Source organism: Alosa alosa, chromosome 16 (genome assembly GCF_017589495.1).
Source record: "Alosa alosa isolate M-15738 ecotype Scorff River chromosome 16, AALO_Geno_1.1, whole genome shotgun sequence".
In the NCBI taxonomy this organism is placed as follows: Eukaryota; Metazoa; Chordata; class Actinopteri; order Clupeiformes; family Clupeidae; genus Alosa; species Alosa alosa.
Genome location: NC_063204.1, coordinates 18,599,971 through 18,616,944, shown reverse-complemented (window position 1 = coordinate 18,616,944; position 16,974 = coordinate 18,599,971). Strand labels below are relative to the sequence as shown.

The 16,974-nt window shown below is 41.0% G+C and overlaps 1 protein-coding gene across 2 annotated transcripts in view; it reads left to right on the top strand.

The window, feature by feature from the left end:
- Positions 1-2,381: 2,381 nt before the first annotated feature.
- gorasp1b (golgi reassembly stacking protein 1b) overlaps positions 2,382-16,974 on the top strand; it is a 33,076-nt gene continuing 18,483 nt past the window's right edge. Inside the window, exons 1-2 of one of the 2 annotated variants that reach the window (XM_048266061.1) lie at positions 2,382-2,586; positions 5,043-5,298. The gene's annotated coding sequence lies outside the window, so the exon portion shown is untranslated. The remainder of the gene's footprint in view (positions 2,587-5,042; positions 5,299-16,974) is intronic. The other variant, XM_048266062.1, reaches the window with a different exon arrangement.

The window sequence follows — 16,974 nt, the reverse complement described above, 5'->3', positions numbered from 1 at the left end:
ACTCTAATGTTCTTTTAAACTGTCCTAAAATTGTGAGAATTGTTCTAAAACTTACTGTTTACCATGTTGTTAGTCGCTTTGGTTAAAAAGCGTCAGCCAAATGTAAAATGTAATGTAATGTAACTTCATTTTAAAATCATTGATGCATTCAGGTTGCCAGATTGTGTATGAAATACACCCTACACATACACGATCACTTAGTTTCAATTTCAACCGTTTTGTCAGGCTAAAACCTGGCAACCCAAATAAGGAAGTGGGTGCAGCCTGATTCTCGTCGTAAGGAAGCGGGCTAGATGAATGGCCTACTCCACAACTAGCTGTTGTGAAATTGTTGGGAATTTAATTGATTAACACATCACATAAACTGTTATTGAGTGTTGTTGATACACTGAACTTGTTCCCTCGGAACCAAATCTGACAGCAAGCAGCTTTGGAGTTTTGGAAGTAGGCTGCAGGCAGGCAGCTGGTGGATACATAACTGGTATGCGTAAGGTAATGGTAGGCTATAGTAAAAGCAACGACACTGACCCCCGAAAAAAAAATCTCCCGTTTTTGGAAAGCTAGACATGAGATGGGTGCAGTTCCTGTCTGTCTGCACACTTAACTTGTACTCTCTGTTCTTAGAACTCAGCACAACAATATTTCTGCTTACATGTTGCATTCATTTTCATTGGCAAAAGCTAGCCTAATATGCATGAGAACCTATATAGATTTGAGGGAGCTGCAGCTTAGCATCAGCACGGTCATATTAACACAGCAGGCACTAGCCCAGTGAAGGATCGTGTAAGCCCATCCACAGAAACCAGTTTCAAACCAAGCTTGCGCTGATATGATGCATGATCACTGATCAAATTGCTATTTTCTGACAGGATGAGCCCAACCAAGTTCTCTGAATCTCAATTCTTTAGCCTAGCATCCTAATGCTGTATTCACAGCACGGTGAATGACAAACGGTGACAAAATGCTGTTGTTTATGAGTTCATAGCTGGTTATTTATCAAGGACTATATCACGTTTTATGTTATTATGATCACTTTCGCATTACCATGGGGTTACTGTGTAGGTAATGCTACGGTTAACTTAACATGCCCACCATTACACTGGAGAGATGTTAGAAAACTTTTAAACTTTTTTTTTTTATTCTCCCGAGACGCTAGCTAGTTAAGGTAGTTCGCTCATTATCTCAGATCAGTGAAGAACTACCAGAGAAAACGTTGGGGAGAAAACTCAAACAAGTTAATGTTAGACTAGCTGTGTTACAGTTTCTCGTTGCAAAATTAAAAATTCCATGCGCTTTTGTAGGCTACACACAGTCTCAAAAACACTGTTTACAGCTCTTGAGTCACGTACTAGGTCATTTTTTTTATAACGATAATTTAGAAAGGCCTAGGCTACACTCATGGGGTGGGTGCTACTGCGTTTTCTAAAGAATCTCTCGTCTTGGTTTTGTACAGAAATTAACATACGTAAAAGCGAGAAAAAAAGGTCACCTTCCGATATTTAGCAGGCTACGGTCTGGGATTTAATTTAATATTGTTGTAATGGTAGGATAACTACACAGTTTACACAATAATTACACTGTTATAAATATTGTATATCAATGCATTTATTGTCTGTCCCAAAATTGTGGCTCTGTCTCTCATTGAACAGTAGCTTATTTAATGCATTCTAATCCATTGTCAATCACTTCCGGGAACTTTTTGAAGTTTACATGAACCACGTGACCTTAACGAATTTTGAACACCCATTGTCGCAACTCTACCTTTATATGGCTCTGGTAGTAGCTATGGCAATACAGCTATGCGCTAACAAGTGACTAGTAGTTGAAGGACTTCGCTTAAACTTAATATACTGTTGCAAATTCGCTTGAGTATAGACTATCCACTTTAACTAATGTCAGTAGTGTTATTCAGCTAGTTGTCATTTCAAAGAAATTACACTTCTCCGTTTAAAATGTTACCTTAGCTAAGAGGCTAGCTAGCATGCTAACAACCGGACAGTAACTGGCAGCAGCATGGTCTAATATTAAGTTATTTTATTACAAACCAACACTAAAAAAAATTACACTATTAGGCTTGAAATGATCCCAAACACTTACAGATTATGACACAATTTTCCAAAACCCTCAACAAATCCAGAAAGACAAAATGAAATTTATTGGTAAAATTCCACAAGTCTCCATTGACATTAGTGCAGCAAGGCCTCCCCCTTGCAATAATCGAACGCGGAAATTGTCGAACGTTTGCGCCTCTCGCTCCGCTTGAACCCTCTCTGGTTTAACTACTGTAGGTTCTGTATGTTATTTAAAGCCGACCTAACAGTACCGTTCACGTCTCGTTCACATATACAGACGGGCGCCATCTTGGGAAAACACAACTCTCTGGGATGTGGCATAAATCTCGCGTGAAACCTTGTTGCCGGAACAGCAGGGAAGAGGCAACAGGATAGCAGCACGAAAGATACACAGGATACACACGGAATTCGAACGAATTTGAAGACCTCGAAGAACGAACCCTTTTAGTTTGATGGACGTCCTTATCAGTCTATGGTCTAACTTATGAACGTGTCGGGTCAACGTCAACAATAAGTAAGTTAGGCTAACGTAAACGTTAGCTATTTGCTGTTGTCATATGCAACCTATTAATGTTAGCTAACATGCTAGGCATTGAAAATGAATGCGTTAGCAATAGCCACTGCTTTTTTGAGCTGACAAGCCCTGGAAATGCGTTAACGTAATCAGCCAAATTGACTCACTTCTTAAGACCCTTGGTATGGTGTTACAACGATGTGGAGTCGAAATGTAAATTGTTAGCATGGTTTTAATGTGTAAACAGACCAACCGCGATTTTGCAATGAAGTGAATGGAGTCATTTTAGGTACTACTTTTACGAGGTCTGTAGTTCTGTCAAAATGTATCTTATCTTTGAACAGACTACATGGTTATCTTCCTTAGACTTCGTAGATGTAGTTACTACAATTTGGAGGCGAAATTCGAAGTGTAATATGGTTTTAATGTGTAAACAGAACAACCGCGATTTTGCGAGCTAGAAAAAAGGAAGTGAATGAATGAATAGTTACTGCTTTTCTGAGGGCTGGCGTTCTCATAAAATCGACGTAATCTTTGAACAGACTACATGGTTATCTTCCTTAGACTTCGTAGATGTAGTTTCTACAATTTGGAGTCGAAATTTTAAGTGCAAATATGGTTTAAATGTGTAAACAAGACGCCTTATGTTTAATATGTTAATGAATGGGCACAGTATGATTGTGTACAGTAATGGGCTATCAGTAGTATGTAAACAGTTCATGTGTTATGTGATTTACATAAACTAGTAAACAACAGAAATGTTAAAAGCTGGTATTGTGTTTCCTGAATTCTTACATTCAGATGAAATGTAATTAAATAGCATATATAAACTCTATCAGTGTATGATGCTTGCATGAGGGAAAACATCCCAAAACAACGGCACCCATATAATTGCTGTTGTTTTGAGAAGTATTTCTCATGCAAGCATCATGCAACAATGCAAAAACAATGAAACTAGTGTAGGCCTAATTATATTTTACATTAGTAAAGCAGTACTCTGATGTGCATGCTTTCACAAACTTTTGTGAACAATCTTAGCACTTTAAACATTGACTGTTTTGAAGTGCATAAATAGCAATATAGTATAAAAATAATAATAATTGTGATATCATTACAATTTGATGGGGGGGTGGGAGGAGGAGGGGGTGGGTTCATGATATGTAGGCCCTATGACCCCAAAGTATGCCTTGACTGGGCCTCAGGTCAAAGAAGTTTGAGAAAGGCTGATTTAGGCGACAAAGCAGCAAGGAGGGTCAGGTGATCATTTAAACAAGGTCGATGAGGGTGGGAAAAATCGTTACATTTCTGTGCAAACTAGTCACATTCAGTCACATTGTCTTTTAAGAAAATGCAGTCCATTTTTCGGTTCCAGCAGCCAACAACCTCAGAACTGACCCTTCAGGCCTCTCAGGAGGCACTGGCCTTCTAACCTAGCGACCACCATAGCAACCAGCATGGTTGCCCTAGCAACCAGCATAGCAACCACGTTATTTATGCGTTTTAGCTTATTGGATGTTGCGTTAATGCAGATAACCTTTGATCCGTGTGCCCGATTTTCATAAATGAGGTACCGTCGGAATCCTTGGATGAGGCCGAGTTCCATGCCCCTGATCAAACCCACTCTTGCAGTTCCTCGGAACTGCAATTCTAGTTATATATGCTACTCAATTTATATTTGACATCCAATAACTCTTTATTTACTGATCTGTCAGGTGTCCTAGAAGATAGAATTTACAGTCTCTTCATTTCTTTCAGTAGTTGTTGTTCCTCTGCCCTGTCTTTTTTCTTTTTATATGAGCAATATGAAATTATTCTTCCCCTCATGAACACCTTGGCAGTTTCCCACAATGTACATGAACTAATGTCAGGATTGTCATTACTATACAAGAAAGAATCCCACTTAGATGCAAAATAATTATAAAATTCTTTATCACTCAGAAGTGAGGTGTTAAAAACGGAGGTGGGTAGGAGTGTTGGTCTGCTAAAAGGGTAATACTCACAGGACCATGATCTGAGATGATAATACTATGAATAGTTGAGTCTATAATATTGCATGCACAAGAGTTATTAACCAAAAAATAATCTAGTCGGGAGAAACTATTATGAACAGTTGAATAGTATGTGTATTCTTTAGAGGAATGGTTTTTCAGTCTCCAGACATCAATCAATCCATTATCTAGCATGTATTGCTTAAGTGTTGAAGAGTGATTCGTTTTCTGTCTGGAAGTTGATGAAGAGCGATCCATTTGTGGATCTAGTATGGTATTAAAGTCTCCCCCTAAAATAATAAAAGAATCTGAAAAATTGGAGATAAATGTTTTGAAATACTGTATGATTTGAAATCTGAATCTAAAGCCAGGAAGCTTATTTATTGAGTCTTGTGTATCTCACTAGCCTACCTAATAACATCTACTGCCTATTTTAGCATACTAACTATTTTGAATGCATCCCAACAGTGTAACAATAAGATCAGTGTGCGCCTTACGCAAGCATCGCTTGCACTGGATGGCCACGATGGAGAGGAGTGAGGAACCGATGATGTGCTGGGCAGTTTTCACCACCCTCTGCAGTGCTTTTCGGTTGTAGGCAGAGCAGTTGCCATACCAAACTGTGACACATTTGGTGAGGATGCTCTTGATGGTGCTGCGGTAGAAGTTCACATCTGAGGAGACAGGTGGACTTTATTTATCTCCTCAGAAAGAAGAGACGCTGGTGAGCCTTACATAAATTTCAGGATTCTGGCGAAGGTCATATTTTCACATGCAAATTATGTTTCTGGTAAACAGTTGCAGTTAACTTTTAGCAAATTTGCAGCAATGTCATTATGCAAATTAGATTTATCACCAGGAGTTCACTGGCAGTTTGCCATTATTGGCTAGTGTGTGGTGGCAAATCACTGGTGAACACATTTAGTGGCAAACTTCTCATTTTTGCCAGAACTTTGCTTGAAGTTTGCCTCTAGCAGCCCACATTGGCAAACTTCTGGCAATATTTTCTAGAGAACTCATTTTTTCCCACAAATCACTCACAAGTTTGCTGCAAATCTGCCGCAAACATTTAACATTTCATTTTTGTAACAGTGTTGCTTTTTTTCAGGCTTGGTTTTCAATTGTAATTGTCAGCCAATATTGAAAGTAAATAACTATGTAGAACTGTTTTGCCGTTGACTGAGACCATGGTGAAGTTATTTTCACCATGCCTTGGTGGTTTCTTCCTGGAATATGTTGCCATATGGGTTTCTTCCTTACCACAGTTGCCATATGGCGTGCTTGTAGGGTTAAGGGTTAAGGCTGCCAGTCGTTGTGTTCCTTAAAGGTTGTATCAGCGATTGCAGGCCCAAAAAAGGCCCCAAACATAAATGATCACATTCATCTAATCTTTCCTAACGATCCACTAGCTGCCAGCTCCATAAGCAGGTCGTCAAAAAAAGCCCATCTCTATAGGCAGCCTATAGGCTCTGGGGCCTGTACTACGAAGGGCGCTTAACCTACCCAGATGTAACCCAGAGTTACTTTGTTAAACCGGGGTTGACAAAACCTGGTTATCTTAAGTGGTGTTAATCGGTACTACGACGCTGATTATGAAGTTGATTTGTTGAGCCGGGGTTAACCTGTGTGCGTTCACATAAAAGGGGCGGGTTGCAGCGCAAGTCACCACTTTCAATGATGACGCGATCACCTTATTTTACGGATGAGGAATGCACAATTATTATGCCAAGTTATGAGGAATTAAAACCCACTCTACAACAAAAATCAAATACGTCGGCAGTAAACAAAGCAAGGCAAGGCTGTTGGCAACGTATTGCAGATCGGGTAGCTGCCTAAAAGTGAAGTTTTATTTCCACATGTTCTTCAAATATGTGTTACGGAGGATTAATAGCTTGCGGAATGTCTGAAATGAGTTGAAATAATTAAATTGCCTATTTTGAGTTCATAGAAATGCCTACAGATGCAACACAATTTAGAAGTGGGCATATAGATTACAGTAATAGGATAATTGAATGTTTAAGTAGCCCCCATTGACTGATTTAGTGTATGCCTAATCCTGTGAACATTTCAGATGCAACACCATTGCCAAATGCACATGGCAGCAGGTGAAAATGAAACACAAACACATTATTCAGAATAGTAGGTTTATATAGTGATAGCTTGCATTAATATTTTTTAATTATGAAAACATGTAGGCCTAGCTTATAGCCTTCACTTGGCCTCTGTTTTACAGCTAACAAGAAACAGATGTCTTCGAACACTACTGTAGGAGAAAAAGGCACCAGAGTGTTTTACAGTAGCAGAGGAGTTGGCCATCGCAAATAATAGTGGAAGGCCGATTATGGAGGGGGTTGAGGGAGGCATTCGGTCGGATTCTGGTGCTGTGGAAATGTGTAGCCTTTATGTGCATACAGGGTACAGATGACATTCAATTCAACAAGTTTGTTAAAATGGTGATTTTTATTTATTAGGCGCCACTGTAAACCCGAACAAGTTCCCAGAACTCAAAAAAATTAAGGCAATCGATTGCCTTAATTGTTTTAAGTTGACTAACTTAAAAGTCCACATTTTCCAGAACTTAAAAGGTTGGATGAATTGCAACTTGTAGCCTTTGAGAACAGTTAAATTAAAGCTCATTTTGCTCAAATTTAGCTTCAATGTTCAGTTTCAAATATTTGCAGTTAATATAAATTACCAGTTTCAAGTCAACTGGAATAAGTTCACAGAACTCAGAAATAAAAGCCTTAAAAATAATGTCCACATTTTTCCAGAACTTAAAAGGTTGGATGACTTGCCACTTGTACCTTTTGATAAGAGTTAAATTAAAGTGCTCACAACCATTTTTTATAAATTGTTTTAACTGGAATAACTACAGAACTTAAAGCACCATTTTTATGTTATTTATTATTCTTGCCTGCTCCCTTTTCACACTGCAATGTTAAAATTAAATAGAAAAATAAATACTAAACATTTATAAATTAAAATAGAAAACATACTTTTTCAAAATATGTTCCTCCAAACTTAAGGCCAAAGGGAAGATATGTATCACCCATTTCTAATAATTAATAACAAAAAATACAAAAAATACAAAAAATAAAAAAATAATTATCTTTCGTTGCAGCTTTAAAAGAACACCAGTGTGCTTTTGGCTTAATTCCTGAGTAGGGCAACAGGGCAGTAATTTAGAAGAAATCACAAATTCTATAGACTTCAAGAACAGTTCTTTTAAATGTTTAACATGCAAATGTATAACCCATCAAATGCACAGTGTAATTTGGGTCACCTTGCGCAGCCCACAGTTGAGAAAAACAATAAAGCATACAAAAACAGTAGCCTTATTTTAGCATTATATTAAAGCGATGGTTTGGAGTCAAATTAACCCTAGGTTAATTGCACGATAATACCCCTCATAAGTTTTTTTTTTTTTTAGCAATGGTGAACATCTCGTGTTAGGTCTAGTAAGCTGATTAGGTTAGTATTGGCGTTAATGTAACGTATATATCTAGTAAATTACCCCACTAATAATGCCTGGAATGTTACCACACTTCTTCAGTAGTACACTTGGGCAGAGTAGCAGAGAGAAGAAACGATCTTCCGCTGCGCAGACACCACTTCCTTGTTTCAGAAAAAGTGAGTAAAAGCAGTGCACAACGGTAGCTAGCAGCAGAAGATCAGAAACTAGTAGGCAAGTGCTATTTTTAATAAAAGGTGTACTTACAAACATTCCAATGCCTTGGTTCACAAGTACAGACCCTATGTGTACTATCGTAACTCCCCCTATTTCCACCGGTCCCGTATTTCCACCGTCTTGCGTGTATGTGTCACTTAATACCCATTTCTATACAAACCAAGACAGCGGACTCCTACAGAAACGCAACCACGCACAACATAGGTGTATCTAAATTAGCTTTGTAACAAAAATGATATTTTACCGTGACTCGAGGAGCTGTAAACAGTGTTGTAAGGCTGCGTGTACACAACCGCTTGGAGCTCCAGTGGAATTTTAATTTCACGACGAGAATTCTCGGTCTAACCGTCCATGTGCCGTTGAAACGGTGTAAATAGGCGACCCATCAGGCCAGCACTATAACTCCGAGCGTGGTAAACAAAATCGGATATTTCAGGCAGTAAATGCTCCCGTTAAGAACCAAACCAGATATTGTTCAAATCTACACAACTATGGCTACTGAAAAATGTAAGGTTCATTTAGTAAATGTTATTTTGAAGTGTTAAAAAACACCGTTGTTTTAGAATTTCTGAACAAAAGTGGTGATAATTGGGGGTGTTACAAGTCAAAGTCAAAGTCAAAGTCTTTATTGTCAATTTCTTCACATGTTCCAGACATACAAAGAGATCGAAATTACGTTTCTCACCATCCCACGGTGAAGACAAGACATATTTTACCAATTTAAGTCCACAGACAAACATAACATTCAAAGTAAACAAAAAAAAAAAAATAAGTAAATAAGAGGGGCACATATAATAATGAAAAATAAGAGCAGCAAAATTTGGTTGAAATTGTGCATAGACAGTCAATAAAATACTAGTGCAAAGTCAGGCCAATAAAAAGGTTTGGGTAGTTCTGTTTGACCTAAGTAATAAAGAAAGTGGCATAGTGGTGCAAGTTATGTAAGAGCAGCAGAAGTGTTGTGTTTTCAGGACAACAACACCAAGTTGTAAAGTGTACAAGTGTGCAAGTGTTCAGTGTGCAAGTGGAGTAGTGCAGGCGGCCATTGTGGGTTCAATGTCCAGGATGTTATGTAGCTGAGGGTGGAGGGGGAGAGGAGGGAGAGAGTTCAGCATCCTTACAGCTTGGTGTATGAAGCTGTTGGTGAGTCTGGTAAAAGGGGCCGCAGGCTTCTGTACCTCTTCCCAGAGGGCAGTAGATCAAACAGATTGTGAGCGGGGTGACTTGCATCACTCACAATTTTGGTCGCTTCGGCGGGTGAGGTGGGTGGTGTAAATGTCCTTCAGGGAGGGGTGAAGCACCAATAATCCCTTCCAGCTGTGTTCACTATGCGCTGCAGGGCTTTCCTGTTGTATTCAGTGCAGCTTTCCCCACACAGCGATACAGCTGGAGAGGATGCTCTCAATGGTGCCTCGGTAGAATGTGGTCATGATGGCTGGTGGAGCACTTGCTCGCCTGAGTTTCCGCGAGGAAGTACAGGCGGGCGCTGAGCTCTCTTCGCCAGTGATGCAGTGTTGGTGGTCCAGGAGAGGTCTTCACTGATGTGCACCCCCAGGAATTTGGTGCTGCTCGCTCTCTCCACCACAGCACCGCCGATGGTCAGTGGCAGGTGTTGGGTGTGACCTCTCCGGAAGTCAACAACAATCTCTTTGGTCTTGCTGACGCTCAGCAGGAGGTTGTTGTCCCCTGCACCACGTGGTCAGATGGTCGACCTCCAACCTGTATTGAGTCTCGTAAGCCCTTGGTGATGAGACCCACCAGAGTTGTGTCGCCAGCAAATTTCACTATGTGATTGTTGCTGTAGGTTGCAGTGCAGTCATGCGGCCAGCAGGGTGAAGAGCAGCGGACTGAGCACGCAGCCTTGGGGCCCCTGTGCTCAGTGTGATGCTGCTTGAGGTATTGTTGCCAACACGTACTACTTGGGGCCTCTGACAGAGGAAGTCCAGTAGCCAGTTGCAGAGGTAGGTACTGAGTCCCAGTTTGTCAAAGTTTGCAGATGAGTTGTTGTGGTATTATGGTGTTGAATGCAGAACTGAAGTCTATAAACAGCAATCTCACATATGAGTCTCTTTTTTTTCCAGGTGGGTGAGGGCTGGGTGGAGGGCAGAGCAGATTGCATCCTCTGTAGACCGCTTTGGCTCGGTATGCAAACTGGAAGGGGTCCAGGGTGGGGGGAGAATGGTTTTGATATGTGACATGACAAGCCGCTCAAAGCACTTCATGATGATGGGTGTCAGTGCCACAGGGCGGTAGTCATTGAAGCAGGATGGAGCAGTTTTCTTCGGCACAGGTATGATGGTGGCAGCTTTGAAACATGATGGGACGATGGCTTGCTTCAGGAAGTGTTAAAGATGTCTGTGAAGACATCCTTAAGCTCCCCGCGCAGTCCTTCAGCCACGACCGGGATGTTGTCTGGACCTGTTGCCTTTCTGGTGTTGATAGCAGCAAGTGTCCTCTTCACGCTGTCGGCAGAGAGGCACAGGGGCTGCTCATGTAGAGGGGGGATGGGTCTTCTGTGGGAAGGTGCTGTTTTGTGCTTCAAAGCGAGCAAAGAAGCGGTTCAGGTTGTTGAGCAGAGGGATGTTGCTCTCACAGCTCTGTGGCGCGGGCTTGTAGTCCGTGAGGGCCTGGAATGCCCTGCCATAGGCTTTGAAGCGCTCCTGCTGTCTTTGAAGTGGTGGTTATCTTGTGAGCGTATTCCTTTTTTGCTTCCTTGATGCCACGGGACAGGTTGGCTCGCTGTTTTCTGCCAGCTTCATCCCCAGCTCTGTAGGCTTTGTCTCTGGCCCCTCAGCAGCCTGAGGACATCCCCCCTGTCAGCCATGGCTTCCAGTTAGCCCGAAAGTGATGATGTCTTTTGTGTGGGTCACATCATCGATGCATTTGGTGATGTAAGAGGTTACAGTGTCTGTATACTCCCTATGTCTGTCCGGGTTGTTGTAAGTGGCTGCCTGCTTAAACATTTCCCAGTCTGTTGTGTCAAAGCAGTCTTGAAGAGCATCGGAGGCTCCCCCAGGCCACACTTTACCTACTCACGAACCGGGTTTGTTCGCTTACCCTTTGTCTGTATGCTGGCATTAGCATAACAGTGATATGGTCTGAAAGTCCAATGTGGGGAGGGGGTGGCTTTATGCTCCTTTGTTGTAGTGTAGACCAGGTCCAGGATGTTATCTCCTCCTTGTTGGAAAATCAACATGCTGGTGTAGCTTTGGAAGTACAGTTTTGAGATCAGCATGGTTAAAATCTCCAGTGAAGATGGTGAAACCGCCTGCGCCGGGGTCTGTTGTTCACTGACAGCCTGGTACAGTTCACTAAGAGCCGCTCTTATCGCTGTTGTTGTTGGTATGGCGGGATGTATACTACGATTAGCAGAATCGCGAGTAATTTCCCCTTGGCAGGTAAAAAGGACGGCACTTTATGATCATAAACTCTGCCAGTGGTGAGCAGTGTTTGCATACTACTATAGTGTTCCGCACCATTCGGTCACGGATGTAAAACACAGATTCCTCCTCCTCGCGGATTTACCCTTTACAATGGCCCTGTCTGCTCGATAGCATGCTAGCTGCTCCAGTTGTACAGCAGAGTCCGAATGTTGTCATTTAACCAAGTCTCAGTGAAGACGAAAGCACACAGCAGTTACTTACTGTCCGGGTTCGCTGATCTCAGCAGTCGTGATGTGATCCATTTTGTTGTCCAGTGATCGCGACATTTGCCAGGAGAATGGATGGTATGGTTGGGCGAAGTTGGGCTGGCCGCTAGCCTGGCCTCGACGCCTCCGCTTTGCCCTCTTCTGCTTCCTCGCATCAATCGCCCACGCTTTCTTTCCGGGAGGAGTAGCAGGCGAACCGCGTTGTTGCAGGCCGGAGTAGTCCGGTTCCTTTAGCTGCCTCTGTTGTAAAAGTCAGAACGCTGCAAAAGGCTTGCTTTTTGCAGATGTCAATTAAAACTGCCTGCTGTACTTGTAGTAATGCATCGTAGTAAGACGAGGCGGACACGTAAAACTTCTTCGACAAACACTTTTAAACTTAACAAAACACCGCACGGTTGGGACCCAGAGAGGTCGCCGTGTAAGGCAGCGCCGCCATCCCTCCATAAAGCCAAGTTACGATACTGAAGAAGTGCGGGTAAATATTCCAGGAATTATTAGTGGTGTAATTTACCAGATATACATGTTATGTTAGTGCCAATGTTTTTGACTGGTTGTCACGGGTGCAATTAACCTAGGGTGAATTTTAGTCCAAACCATCACTTTAATGAGAACCAATGCATATTGTGTTTTTGGGCCTATTAGCTGCACACCTGTAAGTAGTGCAGTAACTTAGTAGGCATTACAGGAAGCAGACAAAAGGAAACTGAACTAGTCTGGTAATCCCAGCCTTCTTTAAAAAAAGGAAATCTTTGAATAAATTCAAATGGTTGGTCAGTGCTTTGGGATAGCTGAGGTGTAGTGCATAGATCAGTCAAAAAGATTACCAGGAAGGCCGCCAAGTCTGGGAGGCTGACACCGGCATCACTTTCAATGACGACAGAGACTCTCACAGGTTGGTAGTGAACTGACTTTAGACTCAAGGCCATGGTCACTGATGACAGCAAGGGAGGCCCACTGGCTTATCAGACTCGTCCTTAATAAATGAAAGAGAGATACTTATCACAAACTAACACATGGAACAGAACAGATGACATACCATTTATGTGTAATATCCGCCAATAAAAAATCAATTCATACTCCACATTCCATAAAAGATGGAGCTTTCTGAGTATACCTCCAGAAAGTGAGTTGGTCTACTCTAGAGTAACAACCGAGAAATGTGTATTGCAGTTTGGCTGGCGGTTATGTTGCCCGCATACCGCCTCCCATAGCCGAAGCTGGTATTATGACACCTGTCGGGCTGTGGCTAGTAATTTAGCATGCTAATTCTGGTTGATATCTCTGCAGCACTATACCTTGCCATTTTTTTAATGACATCATCACCCTTATTTCTTCTCATTCTTTTGATGCGTGTAGCTCATTTTTTGGATATTTTTACCTCAATTCTTACACATGGCACCTTTAAATACCACAGGCCCCTGACTCTGCTCTGTGGAACTGATAGGTTGTGCTGTGTGATATCTTGACAAATGAGTACTCGATGCACTAAGTGTCTGAAATGTACATATGCAGTCTGTGTAGAGGCATGGAAGAGGGCTGATTGTAGAGTAGTGGCTATGCTGCAGCCTGTAGTGTCTAAATAACTCTATTCTGGAAGTGAAAGAAGCTGTGCACAACTTACAGTTCCAGATCATTCTTGGACCAGCAACCTAAAAGGCAAAGAACAAGTTTAGAACAAGTTTTTTTTAAATGCGGTAACACTTTCTATGAAGGTTGTATTTATAACGCCCTATGAATGCATTCATAATAAGGTGTCTATAAAGCATTGTAATGCTCATTATTACCATCTATATGTATTCACAAGTCGTCATAACCAACTTCATGATGCATTATGACAGCTAATTATGAATGATTATCATTTCAATCTGAATAATGCATTATAAATATGTCAAGATCTGCCTACTCACTTGTCAGTTTTATGATGCATCATAACTACTTTGCTTTGCTAAATGCGTATAGTGATGCATAAAGAGTTTTGACTTCTACTGTATACATGTCATGCAGCTGCGTGAATCACGGAAAGCTGGAATGAAGTGGCCATTTCTAAAAGGGACCCACTGTAGGCTGTGGTAACACAGCCAATATAGTTTTTCAAATGTGCTTCATAAACATACAACACTGCACTACAAAAACGCAAACATCTGAATTATACTTCTTATACCTTCACCCAAATAATGAAGGTGAAAGGAAGTTAGCTGGAAGTTGAGCCTTGGCTGTATATAGCTGTGTTATTTCTTTTTTTGTGGGATGTCCAATTATGTTGAAATGCAAATTTGCAAAGGTGAATTAGTATGTTGTCGTAAAAGTGGCTCTCCTTTTGATTTTGCACTGCCAATGTGGCTCTTGTGAAAAAAAAATGGTGAGGGTCACTGATCTAGATGTTCACTGCACCTGCTCACTCAGAATTTAAAAACTAACATCCATAGAAGCTACGAAAAAATGTGAACGTGCAGTGTAGGAACTCAGTTCGAGCATGCTCGTCGATGCTATTTTAATATTGTATCTTAGGGGTACACTATTGAACGTTTCTATCGACAAAACTATTACATACGAGGTGTCTGTATTGCTAATTGCACATTTGTTAACAGCACATTAGCGCGGGGGGTGAGCGCGTGGCTAGATTCATCCGTCGTCAAATTATTTTGAGTCTGGTAGCAGCTAGTGCTAGCCCACTAGTTGTGCTGCTAAGTGTGTAATTTGTCGAATTTCCCCATGGGTTACAATAAAGTATTTATCTATCTCCATCCAACTTTTAGTGAGCCACATACAGACTCAAAGCCAAATGTCAACTGTCGACCACTCCGTTAGTGCTAGTAGGCCTAACTTAGCTACCCCTCATCTGTTTGGCAGGAGAGTTGCATCGCCTCGCGCTAACGTTAGTGGTCGTGCTAAGTAACTTTGAGAAGGTCTACGCTCTCTGTGACAAACACGTTAACAATACAATAAGTAAAAGTAAACTAATAATAACATTCAAAACTTACAGTAAGTGGCAAGTGTAATGATGCAGACTACTCCACGAAGTCGGTGACTTTCTGTTGGCTCTTGTTTGTTTGAAGTTGCTTCCCGCCCGCTTTGCTCGACTAGGCAGTCTGGAAGCTAGAAAAAAACGGCTGGATTCCGGGGGGTGGGGATTCTGATTTTAAACATTACTCTTTTCAATAGCCAATTGCAGCGAGGGGGCTGGACTTGTAAGTATGTCGACTGGGAAACACTTCTCACCAGAGTTGTGGAATCAATGAAAACCCCACCAAAATCATGTTTAATAAACATACTAGATTTTTTAAAAAAAATGTTCTTCCTTTAGTGCATGTAAACTTCTAGGTACCCAGATTAGTTTCCCCACAAAAAGTCTAATGCTTTTGAGATCAAACTGTTAGGCCTAGGCTATATGGTTTTAATATGATTGCGATTTCTTTGTGATCGATTTTACTTATTTGGCGTAGCACTTCGAGATTTTACTGTATTTGAGCATGTATCTATATCTGATATCTATGTGCTTTTTAAAAAATGTTTTACTTAAGTTATGTTTTAAAGTTCCTCTTTCTTTTACACATCATAGTTAGGCTACATTTAATCAAAAAGGTTTAGTTGAAACTAGGCTACTCACAAAAGTGGAACATGAAATTACTTATTTCTATTAAGTTGTAGGCCTACTTAAATAGTTTATCAAAAATGATCAGTTAAAATTACTCAAAAAGGAATAATAAGTAATTACTTATTTCTCTTAAGTTGTCCTTAAATAGTGTTTTTAAGTTATACTTACTTAAACTCAAAATAGTTTCATTTAATCAAAAATTATCAGTTAAGTTAACTCAAAAAGGAAGAATGAGTAATTACTTATTCCTCTTAAGTTGTACTTAAGTAATGTTTTTAAGCTATACTTACATAAAACACAAAACAGTTGCATTTAATCAAAACATATTAGTTAAAATAACTCAAAAAGGAAGAACAAGTTACACCAACTTGACATAATTAAGTTAGTAGAACTTTGTCTAAAACTTTGAGTATGCACTACTTAATATATTTAATTACTTTGGACGTTCGGGTTTACAGCACTGTAGGCTATGTCCGTTTTATTATGACCGCCGCGCAGCGATTCCCGGGACACTGAAAGACCGGGGTACACGAAATTTGGTGGGCATGTAACCCCACATGGATAGCATGGAACCATCGTTTTTCGTTTTGATCTGTAGCCCCCCCCCCGCTGGACTGGACCCCCCAAAGGAGGGTAGGGCAGACACAGTTTTCTGTGAATATCTCGAAAACCGTAGGGTTTAGGAGGACCAATTTTTTTTTTGTATGTTGATCTCAAGGGGCCATGTCAACCCATTCCATAACCACTCATTTTCATGTATGGCCACAAAAAGTACAAATGAGGTGTTGTAATTGAAGGTATCTGTGACCTAACATAGTCAAAACTGCACGAAATTGGAAGTGTAGGATCATTATGACACCCTCTGTATGCACGCCAAGTTTTGTGGAATTCGTTCATGGGGGGCCACACAATAAATTAATTTATGTTACTATACACCAACTGGCCTGTAGGTGGCGGAGACAGTTTTCTGTGAATATCTCGAGAACCGTAGGGCCTAGGAGGTCCACCTCTTTTATGTATGTTGGTCTTAGGGGGCATGTCAACCCATCCCATTACCACTTATTTCATGTATAAGCCACCTAGTTAAAAATTAAAAGCAAAAATTAGGTGTTTTCATCATCACAATATCTCTGGCTGACAGGGTCAAAACTGCACAAAATTAAAAGTGTAGGATCATTATGACACCCTCCGAATGCATGCCAAGTTTTGTGTACTTTCGTTCATGGGGGGCCTTACAATAAAATAATTTATGTGTACATTTAGTGACGCATTACACCAACAAGGAAGTTCGGGACACTGAAAGACCGGGGTACACAAAACTTGGTGGGCATGTACCCCCCACATGGATAGCATGGAACCGTCATTTTTCGTTTTGATCTGTAGCCCCCCCCGCTGAACTGGACCCCCCGAAAGGAGGGTAGGGCAGACACAGTTCTCTGTGAATATCTTGAGAACTGTAGGGCCTAGG